Here is a 17,217-nt window from a genome sequence, read left to right on the forward strand (position 1 = left end):
ACTAACTAATGAATTTTTATTAAGTATTAAGTAAAAATAATATTTAATATTTATTTTGATAGCTTATTACTAACAAAACAATGTTTTACTCCTATATTTGCATATAGGAGATCCTCAGTTGTTGATAACAAATCTGAAAAAAAAATTTTTAAACAAATAAATGGAAGTAAAATAAAATTAAAAACAAAATATTGAAATAGGCATTTAAGTCAAGAACTTTATATTGATTAATTTAAAATAAGTAACAATGTTACTAAAAAAATATGTACAATTATGATTCCCAATATTTATTTAATCCAAAATACTAAAAAAACATTATTTGTTATTTTATGATAGTTAACTTTATAACAGCCTATTTAAAATAAAGCACTAAAACATTTATTTGTCACAGCTGGTTAAAAATGATAACTGTCGAAATTGAAGCACCTACTAGGAAGAATAAACAAAAATACACTTCTAAATGGAAATCTGTTCCTGAGTTTAAAGGTAAAGTAGTTGATTATTGCTTTACATAAATAAGACTTATTTATTAAATACAAAATATGATTTTACTAATAGGCTGGATTATACCTGATGTTTCTAGTTCATACCACGTAAGGTGTAGATATTGTGAGAAGAGATTGAAAGCGAAATGCTCATGTCTTAAATACCATGCTAATACTAGCCAACATTTGAAAAAAGTTAGTTTTAACTTATCATCCTACCAAAAATTTTGAATAACAATTAAAAACACGTTAAGGGCATAGGGATGTAGATCACCATTTTTACAATTTAGTCTTATAGTATTGAATTTTAACTAAGCTACAAGTTGCTTTTTACAAATTAAAAAAATCAAATTATTTTTTGAGATATAGCAGGTCAAATTGGACGGCAACAATAAGTTCCTTTTGGGAGGGGCAAACTAAAACAGCAAAAAAGACTATTTTACTAAAAGTCTATCTTCTTATACGTTTTTCGAGATAAATGCCACAAACTTTCAGAATATGCTCCTTTAATTAAAAAAAAAATTTTGTCGGAAGAGAATTTAAACAAATAAAAATAAATAAATTGTGACAAAAAAACAAAAAAAAAACTGTTTGTTTTTTGTTTATTTTTTTATAATTTTTTTTTTTAGTTTTAAAACATTTATTCTGACAAAGTTTTAAAGTACTTTAAACAACATATCCTGAAAGTTTGAGGTATTTATCTCAAAAAACGTAGGATAATATAGATTTTTAGTGAAGTAGTTTTTTTGCTGTTTTAGTTTGCCCCTCCCAAAAGGAACCTATTGTTGCCTCCCACTTTGACCTGATATATCTCAAAAATTGTTTTTTATTATTAAAATCAGTAAAAACCATCTTGTAGCTTGAAACTCAATAAAATAAGATCAAAATGTGAAAAAAGTGTTTAACCCTCCTATGCCCTTGATACTTTTATTAGAATTTGTTAGCATTTCTTGATTTTAAAAATAACTAAGTTAATTTTCATACTGCTCTACTATTAGCATGTAGTTTTCATAGATATTCATGATTTTAAATTCAGTAACAGGTTTTATTCTTTTTTTTTCATAAATGGGCTAGATTATGCATGCTTGTTTTCTAAAATATTATCATTTTGTATAAACTTTACGTGAACAAAGTAAGCTGAAAACGGGTTAAAGCGGCCATTGGTTATAATAAAATAATCTTTCTGAAAAAAAAAATTGTACAAAGTGTTAAACATAGTTCAACAAAGTTTGATTTTTTGTTTTAAAATTGGTTTTGTTGTTTTTCTGCTTGAAATATTTAAGAAGTTATGTAAGTTTAAATCCTACTAGTTTTTGCCTATACAGTTTGAAAACTAATCCGAATTCTTCATAGTTTTGACAAAATTTTCTTGCAGAATGTTAGAGAAAAATTTCTGTAAGACTAATTTAGAGAAACCTTTATAGCATTTTTCTTAAACTTTGTTGAAATAGTATTGGAAAATACAATGAGTTATTTAAAAACTTAAAATTTTTAACTTAATTTTTTTTATTTGATATTTTTTCAAAAAAAAGTGCAAATAGGCATCAGGATGTTGCTTGTATAAGCCTAAAATTAGTTAATTTCCTAATGATTGTTTTATTTTGTAAAATTGTATATAGAATTTTTATCATATTTGCTAAAACATAAAAAATTAAGATATTTCAGCACCAAGCAGTTGAAATATTCTCTTTTAGAAATACTTTGTAGTATATTACCATAAATCATCAATAAAATTTTTAAAAGATTATAAGTTTTAAATTGAGAAAATATACACTTTTTTTTCAATTTTTTAAATAATTCTGACATTTTTAACACTAAACCAAAGAAAACAAAAAACCTAAAAAAGTTTTTATATAAAATCTTCTAAGGTATTTTTTAGCAGTTGATGTTGGCCTTAATTTTGATAAAAATTTTAGGTTTTTCAACTTATTTTTCTTATTATAAAAAGTAAAAATTTGCTACATTTGAGCTTACATAATTTAATTTTATTCACAGGCCACAAATGAGATATTTATTAACAATACTTTTATAAATTTTTTTACTGAGAGATTGTTTCTTCCAAAGTGTATTAAAGTCCACAGTTTTCATTTAATAAAAATGTTTAATATTGAAGAATAATATACTACACGTACATTTTTTGCATATGAAAGCAATTTAAATCTAATTAAACTATATTCGAACATTTTATAAACATGATAAAAGTATTATCAGTAAGTATACAATTATTTCTAGTAATCTATTAAGTTTGATAAAGTGTATTTTTATCAAAGTTGTATTTTATTTTTTGTTTAACTTTTTAATTGAAATATTTGTACAAATTGATCAATTTTTAATGTTTTATACTTAAATAAATTTTATAGCTTTCTACTTTTAATGATATTTTTTGTTTATTATTAAATGCGTTTGTTCTAGTTCAACCTATTTTAAAAAACTTTTTTGACTTAACAGGAATTCATATCACTTAAAGCACTGATTTTAGTAAAGCCAACCGCAAAAAGTTAGTTAAGATTTCGAGAGAATGTTCAAATTTGATAGTGCCTGTCAAAGTTGTAAAACAAGTAGGATTTTAATTGTCCCAGGAGCACTCATCTCTTTAAGTTAGTTTTTGTTTTAATATTTCATTTATTCTAAATAACTCATCAGTGTTTGTAATTTATCTATTTATTTATTATTAGACCATATTCCCTAATTAAATAGATACTTTGATCTTTAAGTTAGCTTAAAAAAAAGTTTTTTACCTTTCTAAAGTTTTTTTTCAACTAAAATAAAAGTATGATTCCAATTTTTCCACTTGATAATATCTATATTGTTTTTCTAACTCTTCTTTTTAAAATGTATAATAATATTATATTTAACTAAAATGGATTTTTAAATATTTAAAAAATTATTTTTGAGTGATAAACAAGTTTTTGAAATTCTACTTCTCTGTAAAAAGTTTCAAATACAAACATATGTAAAACAAAGATTTTGTAGTAATATTTTAAAAGTTTTAACTAATTTATACAACTTTTCTTATGTTCTTAAGCAAAAAACCTTGAATTTTTTAAAATATTTTTTTTGCAATGAAGAAAAACATAAAATATATCAATTAAACTTAGATATAAATTTACTCAAAAATTAACAAATTTTAAAACTTTTATATACAGATTTTTATTAGAATGCTTATCTAAGTTTAAGTAAACATTAGAGATTGAAAATACTCAAAATGCTTTATTTTTGTTATAATTTACTCTTGCTTTGTGTCATGTAATACAACTTTCTGATCAAAAGAACTGTAATTTTTATTTTTGGTTAACTTTAGTATTACTTCATGAATACTGTATCAGTTGAATTGAAGTTTAATAGATGCTAAAGAATTTTAAGACAATGTATAGCTTGATCTTACTTTATAGACTTTTAACTAAATTTTATGTTATTTATTTAATTAATTAAACAAATTTTGAAATATAACTGTTTAAAATTGAGAGCACAATATTTTAAAAAATATTTAACAAATTTTAAATTTACAATGATAAAAAATAAAATGATTTAGATAAACATTTGAACTAGAAGAAAATTTTTAAATTAGTTTTATATATATATATAAAGATGTATGTTTTGTAACTATAAATAAACAAATCTTTGTTAGATGCCAGTTTTTTCATTTCCTAATTGTTTGTAATTTTAACTATAATACATTAAAAAAACATACTTCACTGCTAGGGTAACTTGAAGTAGTTTTTTCTAAATGTTTTTTCAGATTAATAATAAAAAAAATTTAAACCTATTTAATTTTTAATTAGTTCAGTATATGTTTATTATTTTATTACTAACAGTTTTATGTAACAAGTTTTGCACTAAGTAAATTTAGTTATGTTTAAAATGTTCACAAAATGTTGTTCTTGTGTTTTTTGAAGTTATAGAACTAATAGCTTTATCACTAACTGTTTTGTAAAACAACTTTAGTAATTATATAAAATACTTCTTTTTTAATTAAAATCTGTTCAAATAAAAAATTTTAGAATTAGATCTTTTAAATTTATTTAATTTCGAATAAAAACATAAATTTCTGGTTATTATTTATAGTCATGTTTATTAAAAGAACAAACATTTAAAAGTTATATACTGTAGCAGTTAAGTTTTTAAAGTGATGTATGTTAAAAGATTAATAGTTTCAATAGAAAATTTCTCCTTGTGTGGTTTTATTCCATTTTAGTGTTATTTTTTAATCAGAAAAATTAATTAAGTGGCTTAAAAATAAAAACATTTACTGTTTAAAGCAATTTGTTTTAATTGCTTTGGAGTTTCTTTATGTTTTAAGCCAACTTTACAGTCTACAATGTTATTACTGATGTTTTTTATACTTATTTTTATTAGTTATTAAATAATTGAATGCTTAAAATTAAATGAAATTTTTACCTCGTACCTTGGAAGTTTTGTTTTTAATAGAACATTTTGATATTCAGTATTTTTGATCATAAAATGCACTTTAAGCTGTATCTTTTTATCAATTTTCTTTATACTAAACTTAAAGTTATTCATAATTTTTTTATCACAAAAGCTATTATAGAAATGAAATTTAGAAACTACAAAAGTAAGCTCTACTTTTTATTTGAAAACTACCTTTTAAGAAAAAATAGTGTAGAAAATATCTTAAATCTATTTGATTAGGTTTTTTTATTTCACAGTAGATTATTTGATATCTTTTGACCTTTTTCTTATTAATTTTTCAAATTAATACCTAAAATAATGACATAAAACAGTTAGTTATGAAACTTAAATTATTACCTATTATTTTTATGGTTTAGTTTTAAGAAGTACCAATAGAAGCAGTTTAATTTTAATAGCTTTAATCCATTTGTTTTTCATTATTATCATGAACAAAAAATATTAAAAGACCAGCATAAAATTTTAAATAAGTTCTTCTAGCTATTTTATATTGTAAAGTTATTGTAAAATAAGTTTTACTGTTTATAAGATGTCTTTTAAGGTGTTTTTTAGTTATGTAAATAGTTTTGCTGGATTTTAGACAGTGAACTATATACAATTTCTGCAATTAATAATTTCTGCAATTACTTTAATTTGTTTTTATTATTTGTATTTTTTATATGTTGACTATGATAAAGCTTTAGTTTTTAATATATTCTTTTTAGCTAATTTATCGCAAATTTTTTCAACAAGTTACTTAATATATTTCAAATATTGGAAAAAATACTTAAATTACCTACAAAAATTAAACTTTAAACTAATGATTTTTTTACATTTAAAAGTTTTCTGTATCATATAGGTAAATGCACCGAATTTGTATACGTCCAATTATTAGAAATGATATCATTTGTTTTTCTAAGGTTATCCAAAAATTCTGTTCACTGTAGGAATATATGCAAACTAAATAAACTAAAGAGTTTTTTAATAATATTTATTATAAAACTGATAAATAAAGTTTTCATTAAGTACACTTACTAAATTTCACTTTGTGTTCAATATAAAAGTCTAAAACTATATAAATATTAGAGTTCAATACTTATTTACTGTATTTTATAAATTAATCTATTAATAATAAAAAAATGCTTTTATCCATTATTATCGTTAAAATTTAAACCAACATTTATTACAAAAAGGTTACATATTTTGAAGTTACTGTAAATTATAAAAAAAAATCATAGTCTAAACATTAAGTACAATTTCATTTTTAAAAGAATCGTTTTTTAGTATTAAAAAATTGAAAAACAATCTTATAATTTACTTTTTTCCAAATAAAAGTGTTTATTACTGTTATTTTGAGACTGAATTTACAGAAATATAAATTGAATTAAATTTATTTCCTTGATTAGAACATAAAGTACATTTAAAAGTTTTCGTTTTTTTTTCTAAAGTTTTTATATATTTATTTAAACACATTGGAAAAAAACTACTCAATTAAAAATAATATTTTGAAGCTTATGTTAAACTTAAATTCACTTAATTTAAAATTGAAAAAGTTACATACTAAGCAAATATTTTAAATTTAAAATCCAAACTTAAACAGCAGTGCGAACTCAATATTTGCAAATTTAACCGACTGTGCGAACTTAAAAAACACGAACCTAACTGATAGACTTCTGCATTTGAAAATTTTAAGTATGAACAAAAAACTGCAAGCAACTTTTAAATCAGCTAAAGAATGATACCGGAATTTGTACTTTTAGTTTGCAAAAATTATTCTTTTAGTATTTTAGTATAAAGAAGTTAATTTCCGTAAACTGAAAGTTAATAAGAATAGCACTATAGTATAGTGTTTTAGTTGTAGAATAATTCATTTACTGAAATTCAAACAAAGCCAAACTTAGCTCTTGGGCGATACTTAACGGTTGAAAATCTGTATATGTCAATTTTCCTACACAAGTTGAATGAGGGCAAAAAAAGCCGAAAATTTCTGGCAACTATGGTAACAGTCATGGAAAATAGCATATACAAAATTAAATTTAAAAAAATTTTACTTAAAACTTTTACTTAAAAACAAAACGAATTAGATTTAAATATTAAGATTGAACTTATGGTAAAGTTTAAATTTTATTTAAGTTTCAAAATCAATAAAAAAATAAAAATAATAATAAAAGCTGTATGTAGCTTTCTTTTTCTTCTAATTATCAAATTTAAAAGTTATGAAACTGTTGGTATGGCAACAATTCTAACAAGTATATTCTAAATTCTTAAAAAACAAACAATCGATAACAAGAATCTCAGTTATTGTTGAACAGCTTTGACAGAGTCTTTATAATAGTAGATTTTGTGATTAGTTTTATGTTTATACACAAATAAGTAACTTCTTTAGCATTTAGATAAACTAGTTTCTATTTTATTAAAAGAATGATAATAAACAATTAGTTTCATCATATCATTTACTTATGTTACATTTTTAGTTCAAACTTATTGGTATGGAGTGTATAAAGGTGCAAGAGACTATTATTTAAAAGTTAAACAGTTAAAGTATGACAATAACAGACTGAAAAGATTGTTGAAGTAGTCGGTTTATTAAAAAACTAATAAAAAAATGGGGAAATGTTTTGAAACTTAGTAAATTTAGAAGCTTAAGTTGTTTAAAAGAGATCTTTTTACAATGTAAATTTATAGTTTTATCATAAAATGATTAAAATTTTATTTAAATAACTCAATTCATAAAACAAATCAACAACTTTGAAAAACACATAAAGCTTGTCGAACACCAAATATATTTATAAGACATCTTTAAAATTGTAGCATACTGTAAAAGTATGTAGTTGAAATAGAGAAATTTAAATATAAGTTTTTAGACACCCAACTTTTTTAAATTACTCACATTTATTTTTTAGTACACGAGAAACTAAATTTTCAATTAAGTAGTATTGTTTATTGTACGACAAAAAATACACTCAAAAGGTTTGGTCCAAGGACCTGGTGTACAAAAACCTTCCGGTTATCGAGTCATACAACAGAACAGTTTAACGTTATGCCCAGGACATATACCATGCTAATAGTAGTATACTGCATGATAAAAACTTTGAATAGCTAGCCGTGTTAAAAGAACTTTAAAACAACTGAGTTTTAATTGTTGCGTCACAACTTATTTAGCTTGCCTTTATTAACGCTAAAATTTTAATTGTTCTGTGAGCCTGGCTAGCTCTGTCATTAAAGCGTTAGACTATTAATTCAACGGTTAGGGTTCAAGTCCCGTGTTAAGCTTGGTTAGGGCCTTGTTAATACAAATAAAAAACATTTTTATACGCGGTTTTTTAACTGAGAGTGTACTTTGAAAATACAATGAAGTAGCAATTTTAAACTTTTTACAGTTAGTAAATGTACGAATACTCACCTTTTATTTGAGTTGAACGAACAATGTAACTGTTCATTTTAGAAACAAAAGTTACAAAAAACTAATGAATATCAAAAATGTACAGTACTTTGTTAATTTTTATTTTTTCATATTAAAACCTAATGTATGCACTTTACACATCAAAATAAAGTCAAATAAGTAATTTTTTAGACAGTAAGTATTTTTTTGTTTTGAAAGTTTTATCTTAGCGGTTAAAAATTTTGTTCTGCATAAAAAATAACTTATCCTATACTTTTCAAGTCTCGGCGGGACCTCTTTTTTACTTGACAATTAAGTTAACTTTTGTTGTTTGATTTTAATGCAGATTAAATTAAATAAAAATCAACACAATTTTGTAATCTTCAAAAAATTCTGAAACGAAAAAAATCTATTTTAAGTAAGAGCCCTAAAGCGCCCCTATACTTCTAAATGCATATAGAATTATCAAAAATGGTTTAAAAAACCCTCTGATTGCCTTATTTAATGGCAATCTAAAGTAGGGGCGCTATAGGGCTCTTACTTAAAATAGATTTTTTTCGTTTCAGAATTTTTTGAAGATTACAAAATTGTGTTGATTTTTATTTAATTTAATCTGCATTAAAATCAAACAACAAAAGTTAACTTAATTGTCAAGTAAAAAAGAGGTCCCGCCGAGACTTGAACTCGGATTACTGGATTCAAAGTCCAGTGTGATAACCATTACACCACGGGACCACCTGCGTAAGTTAATGCTTAAGCGTTTATAAACCGTCGTAAGTGCTCATAAAACAAAACTAGCTCTAACAACTTTAAAAGTTTGTAAGCTTTACAATAAATTGCTAAAAGTGTTTTTTTATTATTACTACTGACGCTAAATTGTGCTATGCTTATATTTTCAAAAGATAGTACTTGTTTGTTTTTTTACATATTTCTCAATGTCATACTTTTAAAACTTTATGTGCTTAAATAAACATTCTAACGATTATTGCTTTTTTACTAATTTTAAAACTTTTATTTAACTTGAAAGCTATTTTTTATTTACAATCAGAAAAAAAAGCATTGACTTAAACAACTAAAGCATAGAAACTAGAGCAAAATAATGTGTTAAACTGAAGTAAAACTTACTAACTTAACTACTAATCTTAACATACACAAATGTAGGTAAAAAATACGCAACAGTTTATGAAAAAGTTTAGTGTTTATAGAAAAATATAATAGAATAGTTTAAACTCAAATAAAATTAAGTTAATATATATTCATATTAATTTCAATTAAACTAGTATATTGTTTTAAAACATTGTTTAAAATAGTTTTATTAATTTTTTATTCAAAGAGTAAAATATTCAAAGCATTAAGTGCTTTTAAGTAATTGGAAAAAAATTATTATTACGAAATAAATATTATTTTTTTCTATAAAACTTTAGCTGTACAAAAAAACTAGTTTACACAAAATAAGTGACAAAAAAAACATCTACAAACAAAATAAAAATATTTTTATCATTTGTAAAGTATTGTGTAACCATAAACAAAAAAAAGCTATAAATTTCAAAACATAACTTGTGTATAAACAGCGTATAGTTAAGCTATCATTGCCTTAAAAAAATATTTTAATTATTGTTAGAGTCAAAATAAGTGTTTCTACTTACTTCAATTTCTATTAACAAGTTAAATAAAATTAGTTGTATCAACTTCATTGTAATATTAATGTACTTTACAAATACTTTCAACAGCTATACATTCTATCTAAATCAAACAGCTCATAATAACAAAGCCTCAATTGTTACGTCACCAAGTTTAAAACTTGCCTTTATAAACGCTGCAACATCTTTATCTGCACGAGCCTGGCTAGCTCAGTCGGTAGAGCGTTGGACTTTTAATCCAACGGTCAGGGGTTCAAGTCCCCTGTCAGGCTCCTTTTAAGTATTTTCTATTACTTAAATTGTTTATATTGACGTCGATTTTTATATACTGCTGAACTGGGAACGACAATTTTTTTTAAAGCTTAATCTTGTGTTGAAATATTTTAAGTAAACATAAAGCTAAACATTATATAGTTAAACAAATATTAGCTTAAAACGTTACTTAAAGCTTAAAATCAGTTTTATATACAAGTTGTATCTTATGTTTCGAAAATAGTTGCTTTAGTTTGTTAATTTACTCATATTATACTAACTTTAAAAGATACAGTAAATATTTTTTTTTATGCTCTTTTATTGACTTGTTAGTTTAAAATTGTTTTTCAAGCTCGATTTTTTGTAAGCAACTGAAATATCTTTTTATACGAAAAAAAAGACTACTAACATAGTATCTAGTATTACTGTATATATTTGCTACATTTTCAAATGTACTTAAATTAAGAACAAAATAGCGCTTTATTTCAGATGTACTTCTGTTTATTAATGTAAATTAAAAAATTAAAATTTTTGATAACGAAATATGTTGTTAACTTTAAATATGTTTAAACTTAGGGTTAATGTTTAATTATAGTTGGCAACTAGCTAAAACTAGTTTTATTTTCTAATAAATGTTTTCACAAGCACATGCTATATTTTTGATAGTAATCCACAGTTAAATTGTTATAACATAACTTTGCTTATTAGATTGAACAGAACTTTCGATAATGTAAGTGAGCAATTTATTTCAAAATAAAAGGTGTGGCAGCAGTGGGATTCGAACCCACGCCTCCGAAGAGACTGGAGCCTTAATCCAGCGCCTTAGACCGCTCGGCCATGCTACCAGCTGACCAAATTCGAAATAACGGGCTTATAAACTGAAGCGTTTACATCTTATTAATGTTGTTACATCACAATCTACCAGTGAAAGAAAAAGAAATTGTGAACACCTATTCCATTGTTTCTTTTGTATTTTAGGATTCTTTTTGAAACAAATGAAGTGACTTTGATATAGTTTTAAAAGTTTGGGCAGATTATAAGTTAATAACTATAAAAAAATTTAACTTCAATTTGAACTTCGATAAGGTTTGATACATTAACATCTATTATGAAAAATACTTACAATAAATGTTTGTTTTATACTAAATATATGTTGCTCTGCTTTGTTTACAAACTATTCAAAGCTTAAAAAAAACACCCAATACTTAATTAAAACTTATTATTTGAGTGATACATTTTAAGCTTCAACTGTAGCTCACTTTTGTTTAGAAAATTACTTTCTTAAACACTTTAAAATGAGCTTAAATACTTTTATAATAAAAAATAAATATTTTTAAATGATAAACAAACATTAAAATTAGTAAAGCGTACTTTTGGTCCTTTCAAAAAGAAACTCGTCTTAAAATTGCTTTAAATTTTAATTAATATTAACTTAAGTACAATTAGAATAGCAAATAATTGAAATAAAAAATAAATTGAATTCATGGTTATATAAAAGCTACAATAGCTAACTTTTATATGTTCCAAATTACGCTCTTTTATACAAAGAACTAAAAGTTTTTACAAAAATATCTTTTATACTTTTAAGATTTTTCACTTTTTACTGTTAAAAACATCGCTTAAGTCTTTACCAAAAACTTTGATTTTTAGTTGTATGACGTGAACTGATTTGAAAAATACTTATAAAGAATAAAAAATTATAAAACTATAATGTAAAGAATTGTTGTAATTTAGGTTAAAACTATAATTAAGTATTAAAATTGTATATATATATATATATTATAACAAAAATAGTTTGCATATTAATCTTTATATTTAATTCAAACATATTTTTCTGTGTAAAACAAAATAACAAAGATTCACAGGGTTGTTATTATAGTATAATAAAGGAATAATATTGACGCTATTAAATCGGCAATGTATGTTGTGTTTAAAAGAAAAAAAAACAAATTTCTGATCCAATTAATAAATCAAACAAATTTAAAAAATAAAATTAACAAAATTTAATACATAAAACTAAACAGACAAAGTTTATTCCGCTATCAATTTCTTTGCCGGTTTCAGTTTTTTATAAAGTATTGATTTTCCTTCCTTTAAGTCTTTTGTTTACAGTAGATCGCCATTTGACGATGTCACTTTTAAGCATCTCCCACTTATCAGTTCTAATACTTAACATTTTTATGTCGCGCTTGCATACGTTCTTGAAACGTACTTTTGGGTGACCTCGGTTGCTTTCGGGCGTTCAGTCAGGTAGTCCCGCATATGGTAGCTTCGTATTATTGGCCTGTCAGCCAAATACATGAACCAAATATTTGAGCCTGCAGTTCCTCTCGTACTAAACAGAATTACTATTGGACAACGCTAAAGTATAAAAAGTACTGTGAATTTTTTTTTTATTATATATTCAAGCGGACTTGCTTCGTTAGGATCTGTACTTATAAGCCATTAGCAAATAATTAAAAAAAAATAGTGTAATATAAGTATAAAATTTATGTACTTTATGATAAAAAGCTTTACTTATATTGGACATTTAAAAGACAAATTGCAAGAGCCGATATAGGCTTTGTTTATTAAGAAACTATTTTTTAATAAACGAGTTTATAAAGTCTGTATTGTCTCATGAAAACTCATTAGACTTTTTAGTTCTAATGAACATTTCTGAATTTCGAATAATATAAATTTACCAAATACTTTTTAATTATTTTTATGTAAAATTGTTCAACTCAATTTATGCTTAAGTTCATTAAGTAATTTTTTTTTGATAAAAACTTTTAGGACAAGATTATTTTCAAGAGTTTTAAGAGACTACTTTCAGCTGTTTATTCTTTTTCTATTTTTTTGAATATTTTTAGGCTTTTAACAGTCTTTTGATATAAACTCAATTAGAAATATAAAAAAGACTAGCTTAAGTTTACATTAGGAATACTTTTGATTATTTTAAACTTACAGTTTTTTATAAATTTTTTGAATTAAATGCTTAAAAACAACTTTAAAAATATACATACAATTCTACAAACCATTTCCCTAAATCGTTCTAGTATATCAACAGCTTTTTTTTTGATTATTTCGTGTTGATGTTGTACCCGTAAGCACTATATCTAATAAAATGTGTCAAAAATTATACACAAAATTATTAGTTTAGCCCATTAATTTTGTTAAAACCAAACGATTAACATTTTATTTAGAAAGTAATCAAGATTCATATTTAGCAACCTTGTCTAAACTAACTTGACTTGAATGTAAATATTACGTCATATTGTGTTTGCAATTCTTTCGCGAAGAAAACAGTTGTGTTATCAGTTAATATTTTTTGCTTTCTTAGGACGAAAAACCGAAGGTCTGTCAAACAATAAATAAGGTTAGTAAAATTTCTAATATACTGCTTTAAAATTAAAAAAAAGGGCTCGTCCGGGATTTGAACCCGGGACCTCTCGCACCCAAAGCGAGAATCATACCCCTAGACCAACGAGCCACTTGTCTAATGACATAAACGCACGTTTATAAACAGTATCGTTACGTTACAAAAGCTGCTCTTAGCGTAGCGTATATATTGCTACAATGCTTATCGTTAGCGTGCGGTCCTATGGTGTAATGGTTAGCACACAGGACTCTGAATCCTGTGATCCGAGTTCAAGTCTCGGTAGGACCTATTTTATTTTTGTTAAGGTAAATTTATAAATTGAAGTTTTATCATTCTACTGACATATTACATGTTGAACTTAAAAAGTTGTACAAAATTTAAATAAATTAATGTTGATATAGAAGCTAAAACTTCTTATAAATAAAATTATCCAAACAATAAATTTAATAATAATTCTAAAAACAAAATAGAATATCTTTTAAAGTTAAATGAAATTATAGTTTACATAAAAATAAACTAGTGCTTACTTTAGTAAAAATATAATATTTTCAAAACTTATAAACATAAAAAACTATTTGATAAATATCTAAAATTAGTTAATTAATGTTTTTTAAAATAGGTTTAAAATTTTTAAACGAAGATTTTTTCTACTATCTAAAAGTTATTATTTTGAGCACAAGTTCAAATATAAGTTGTAAATAAATATGTTATTTTTAGTTATAAGATTGCTAGTTTGCTTTTAAGCTATCACTAAGTTTTAAGTAGAAATTGCTATAACATATAAAATATCTTACTAAACTATTAGTTATTACAAACATCTAATTTGCGTATTTCAAAACTATTAAAAGTTTTAATTATAAGTCGTTTGGAGTTTTTTAAAACTAATCGATAACTTAATTGTAATATAACTATATTTCAATAAATTATTAAATATGTTGTTATATTATAATTTTATATACAGATAATAGCAGTTTTAAAACACAAATAAAACTTAATCATATAAACATACTTGTCGATTGAAAAATTATTTCTATTTATAGATTTAGATTTAATCTTGTTAGTCTGTTTTTAATTTTACACTTACATAAATACTATTTAGAATAAAAACTTTTAAAGCAATACTTAAATAAAGAACATTAACGTTAGATATGCTTGTTGATTAATATATTTCTAACTTGAGAAAAACTTGTTAAACCAACTCTATTAATCATAGAAAAATTTAAAACATATTTTGTTTTAAAAATTGTTAAAATACGTTACTATAATTAGAATATGTTTTAAATCAAACTACAAAAAATAACTACCTAAAGAGCATTACTTGACTATTTATAAATGTTTTACTGTTTGTACAAAATATAATTTCTTAAAATGCACATAACAGTTTAGTTTTACTTAAAAACTTAGAGCTGTTATAACTTAGCTTTAAACTCAAAAACTAAAGGCTTAAATAAAAAAGTCATCAATAAATATTAAATACATGAATAACATTTTTATTTAGTAAAGCGTTTGTATTAAAACCGTTTTATAATGTCTGTTTAGTAATAAACTTCAAGAACAGTAAAGTTAATAAACGTTTAAAATAAATATCTATTTATCAGTGGTTAAGTATACTTTAAATAAATTTTTACAACTTATATATATATATTTAATTAGTTTATTAGAAAAATACGATTTCAAAATACTAGTACATATGTTTCATGAAGCTAAACGCCTTAATCATCAGCTAGTCGAATTTAAAATAACTGTTATTCAATTTTTTTTTTAATGAGTTATTTTAAATTTAACTAGCTGTTGATAAAAGCGTTTAGCTTTATGAAACATATGTACTAGAATTTTAAAATATTATTTTTCTAATAAACTATTTAAAACCCCTTCAAATTGGGTGAACAAGTTTGAATAACCACTTTGTTTTATATATTTAATTATGCATAAGTTTAACTGCTAAAGCTACATACTAAAACAACGAAATATGAGTGCTGTAACCAGGATTCGAACCTGGGTTGTCACGGCCACAACGTGAAGTACTAACCACTATACGATTACAGCGAAATGTTCCTACACCGGAAATCGAACCCGGGCCGCCTGGGTGAAAGCCAGGAATCCTAACCACTAGACCATGTAGGACTTGTTTGTGACGCGCTTCTCGCGTTTATAAACTATGACAAGCGCGTAGTGACTATTAAGCTATGAAATTTAGTTCAGCAAAGCTAGTTTAGCACAATTGTAAATAAGAACTTGTTTTTACATTGATAAACATCTAACTTTTTTTAAACATTATGGTTGGTTACAAATGTGAACTGTTTAAAAACTAATTTGTAAGCAAAAATTTATGTAATATTTAAACACTTAAAAATTTTCTTTAAGAAAGTATTTTCCGAGTAAGGAATATTATTAAAGCTTAATTTTTACATAGTATAAATTAAATCAACTTTACACGCATGATTTCGTTAGTTGTTGTTGTTTTTTTACTTTATAGATCACAACAAAAGTTCTCGATTTAATGATAAGGAGAATGATCATATTAAATTCTAAATTTTATTAACCAGACAATGTTTCACTCGTTAGAACTGATTCAAACGACATCATCAGTTGAATGAAATATTACTCAAGTTCAAATAAAAATGTTTGTTTAAAAATTTAACTCAAGCGTACTTGTTTTTACTTATTAAATATAACATTTTTGTCTATTTAGTAAATAAAGCACATAAATGAATTTATTTAGTTTATAACAAATACTTATCTACAATGTATTATATATTTAGTTCATTTCAATTACTGTTATTATTAATACAAAAAATTTAAAACTTTTTATCTTTTGTATATAAAACACATTTCAAAGTGCTAAATAACATAGAAAAAATAACAATTTTGTATAATTGATTCTGAAAGTTAGCCTAATTTTCAAATCTGATAAAAGTAATAGGGTAGTATTACTCTGTTTAGTATATATAATGTTAAAAAATGAATACTGGTCTAGCATCATTAAAATATTTAAGCATAAGATGTAAAAATTATAGTTGAAGACTTTTGAACTAGATATTATAAGATTACACATAAACATATTCTCAAAAGTAAAATTTAATAGTTGTTAAATATGTTAAACTATAAGGAATCTTTTATAACTTTAAAAACTTATCTTAACTTACTAAAACACCTACTTGAAACGCACTTTCACTTTTAGTTTGATATACAAGCTTCACTAATAACATTCACCAATAACAAAACACATTAATTTCATAACATTGAGGTACTTTAAATTCATTGTTCGCGCTTGTTTTTTTAATCTGGCTTTACTATGTCTCCTAAACTACACGTTTCGAAATATATTGTATTTCAACTATAATTTACTTAAAGCTGTATAAGCTTAAGGAATATATATTAAACATATATAAAATATATTCTACAAAATCTAAAATTGTCATAGACTCGACAGTTTTAAAACTTTAAAACAAATTTAAATTTTATGACAGCTACTAAAACTTGTAAACTTTGAAGTTAACGAAAACAGACGGATATATAAAATGCAACTCTGGGTTAAAATAAGTAAACTGGTTAAAAATTTGCAGAAGTATACGAGTAGAAATATAAGTATTAACGTAATTCATAAAACTTATTTAAACTTTCTAAAATAAGACTCTAACTAGTCAAATTGTATTTATAATCAAATAACAAGCTTAACACAAAGTTTTA

At 23.7% G+C, this 17,217-nt stretch overlaps 7 non-coding genes across 7 annotated transcripts; 2 read left to right on the top strand and 5 right to left on the bottom strand.

The window, feature by feature from the left end:
- Window positions 1-8,937: 8,937 nt before the first annotated feature.
- On the bottom strand, window positions 8,938-9,009 carry Trnaq-uug (transfer RNA glutamine (anticodon UUG)). The gene has a single exon. It is a non-coding gene; the product is annotated as a tRNA-Gln (tRNA).
- Window positions 9,010-10,113: 1,104 nt separating this feature from the next.
- On the top strand, window positions 10,114-10,186 carry Trnak-uuu (transfer RNA lysine (anticodon UUU)). The gene has a single exon. It is a non-coding gene; the product is annotated as a tRNA-Lys (tRNA).
- A 743-nt stretch (window positions 10,187-10,929) lies between these two features.
- On the bottom strand, window positions 10,930-11,011 carry Trnal-aag (transfer RNA leucine (anticodon AAG)). The gene has a single exon. It is a non-coding gene; the product is annotated as a tRNA-Leu (tRNA).
- Window positions 11,012-13,566: 2,555 nt separating this feature from the next.
- On the bottom strand, window positions 13,567-13,638 carry Trnap-ugg (transfer RNA proline (anticodon UGG)). Its single transcript has one exon. It is a non-coding gene; the product is annotated as a tRNA-Pro (tRNA).
- A 105-nt stretch (window positions 13,639-13,743) lies between these two features.
- On the top strand, window positions 13,744-13,815 carry Trnaq-cug (transfer RNA glutamine (anticodon CUG)). Its single transcript has one exon. It is a non-coding gene; the product is annotated as a tRNA-Gln (tRNA).
- Window positions 13,816-15,501: 1,686 nt separating this feature from the next.
- Trnah-gug (transfer RNA histidin (anticodon GUG)) lies at window positions 15,502-15,573 on the bottom strand. Its single transcript has one exon. It is a non-coding gene; the product is annotated as a tRNA-His (tRNA).
- A 6-nt stretch (window positions 15,574-15,579) lies between these two features.
- Trnae-uuc (transfer RNA glutamic acid (anticodon UUC)) lies at window positions 15,580-15,651 on the bottom strand. Its single transcript has one exon. It is a non-coding gene; the product is annotated as a tRNA-Glu (tRNA).
- Window positions 15,652-17,217: the final 1,566 nt, after the last annotated feature.

This window comes from Thalia democratica, chromosome 8, assembly GCF_965202585.1.
Source record: "Thalia democratica chromosome 8, ktThaDemo2.hap1.1, whole genome shotgun sequence".
NCBI lineage: Eukaryota > Metazoa > Chordata > Thaliacea > Salpida > Salpidae > Thalia > Thalia democratica.